The following is a 2,527-nucleotide window of genomic DNA, read 5'->3' on the forward strand; positions in this document are numbered from 1 at the left end:
AGCGGGGGTGGACGGCAGATCATATTACCGGAAAGTGCTCTGCCAATTGACCTCTGCTTGGGTAGATGAATTCTTTCTAGGGTGCACCCACAAGGAAAAGAGTTTTAGATCTGAAGCCCACAGGCTCTAGGAGACGAACAGAGATGGACTCAGTTGCTTTGTGCTTACATCTACAAGGCTGTTGCATTGTCTCCCTTACCAGAATACAGCTGTGTCTTAGTCCCTTTGGGCTGCTCTAACAGAATACCATAGACTGGATGGATTATAAACAACACAAATTTATTTCCCACAGTCCTGGAAGCTGGGACGTCCATGATCAAGGCGTTGGCAGAGTTGGAACCTTGCAAAGGCCCACTTCCTAGTTCATAGATGGCTGTCTTCTTGGTATGTCCTCACATGGCAGAAAGGACGAGAGAACTCTTTGGAGTTTCTTTTATAGGGGCAGTGATCCCATTTATGAGGGCTTCATCCTTTTCATTTAATTACCTCCCAAAGCCTCCACCACCAAATACCGTCACAACAGAAATTAAGTTTCAACACATGAATTTTGGAGGGACACAAACATTCACTCTATAGCAGACTGTCATCTGAAATTCTACTTTTAGTAATTTAGTTCTTTATATTGAATTTGTTCCAGAACCCAATGTGACAGGTAGTCTAGGCAGCTTCGGATGGAGGTGGGGTGAGTTGAAAAAGTCAAGAGCCTTCTCTTCTCGTTTTCTAAACTCTTCCTGGCCAAGACTCTGCCCACTTACTTGTCCCTCCCTTCCAGTTTCCCCTTTCACTTTCTAGGATGTCAACTTTTGCCTTTTTTTCCAAAGCACATTTTATTCATTGCTCTCATTTACCATGGCTTTCATTCATTACTCGATCAGCATAAGGGCCAGAGATTGGTTTACGGGTATTTACTGAATCTTGGCCAGGCCAGTAAATAAAAGCCATTGGGAAAAGAATAGTAAACAGACTTTCTAAGAGGCAGTGACTAACTTCCCATACAGTAATTTTTTTTTCTGTCCAGTCAGGGCTTTTATCCTTTATTTCGCAGATTTTGTATGTTTGGGTGCTTGTTCATATTCTCATGACACGGTGGAATGCAATTCAGTTCACCACATTCAGTAGAACTTATTAGAACCTATTATGTCCACAGTGCCATTTAGAGTCAGAAATGGCATCTGCCCTCAAGGTGCTTATGATCTAGGCAAAGGGACCCAGGTGGGAAATGGAGGATGTTCAGTAAGTCACGCTCCGCCTGGTGACTCAGTCTCAGCAGAAGCTCTCATTGAGCAGAAAGGGGTCTCTAGAATACATCAGTTTGTTAGAATGGGACTCTAATGCTTTAGTTTTGATGACTGGTGTTTCTTGAGGAGGGGTCTCTATGAACATTTGGGGCAGTGCGTAGGGGTGTCCCACTCATTCAGGACATTTAGCAACTCTGCTCCCAGGCACTAAATGTTAGGAAAAATCCCCCAACCCGAAGTTTCAGGATATTTCTAAAGGTCCTCACGCATCTCCCTGTGCTTCCTGGGGTCGGGGGGTGGGCAGGGATGCCTTACTGGGAACCACCAAACTCTCGGGTAGACATGGCTCCCTCCCTGAAGGGTGTGACTCTAGGAACTTGCCCACAACTTTTAGACCCAAAGCCAGAACAAAAATGAAATAAAGAGGATCCGATAAGTGGAATGAATCCTTAGGGACCAGCAGGGGAAACTGCAGGTGTAACCTGGAGGAGGTCAAGGTGTCCTGATGAAGAAGGGAACGGGATAAGGATGCATCCACTGGGGACAGGGATGTATCTGTGCTATCGAGGGAGCTGCAGGAGAGAGGGCCCAGCAAGGACCTGCAAGAGCATCAGCCGGAACCCTGCCAGGCCCAAGAGCAGGACCCAGCCCTTCTGCCTCTGCTTCTCTTCTCTCTTGTTCCTCTTTGGACACCCCACCTGGCAAGTGAATGGAAAGAGAGTAATGATCAGAACAATCATGACCTCCTCTGTACCAGGCTTCCCGACGCAAAGTAATTCCACGCTGGGGAAGAAGAGAGGACATTCTGTTTACCAAACCCTGTCTGTGTTTGGGCCTCTAAGAGACTGTGGGGTGTGGACGTCCTGAGCCGCTGCGGGAGTTTCCACCCAGCTGCAGGTGAAAGTTACCCTCACTAGATAAATATTCAAAGAGATGAAGAGAGGAAAAGTCGTGTTTTGATCATAATCTAAACATCATGTGACTTCATATAGGTTTCATATGGATTAGTTTCAGAATAATTATTTTAACGCCACTCCACTATGCTCGCCAAAGAAACACGACCAGTGTGCTTAGTAGGCAGCGGAGATTTTGGCAGTGGCACAGGTTTTAGAATGCACCCCCCCACCCCCATTCAGGCAATTAGGTCTTATCAATCTTCACTTGAATGAACAGTGCCAACTTCTGTAATTAACATATTGTCGTCAACTGGAATGTCTGCCCAGGCTGAAAAACGCAATGTGTAATTTATTGTGACTGGTTTTCACTGAACGAGATAGAAAAAGAGTAAA

The sequence above is a fragment of the Pteropus alecto genome, unplaced genomic scaffold (assembly GCF_000325575.1).
Source record: "Pteropus alecto unplaced genomic scaffold, ASM32557v1 scaffold177, whole genome shotgun sequence".
NCBI classification, from domain to species: domain Eukaryota; kingdom Metazoa; phylum Chordata; class Mammalia; order Chiroptera; family Pteropodidae; genus Pteropus; species Pteropus alecto.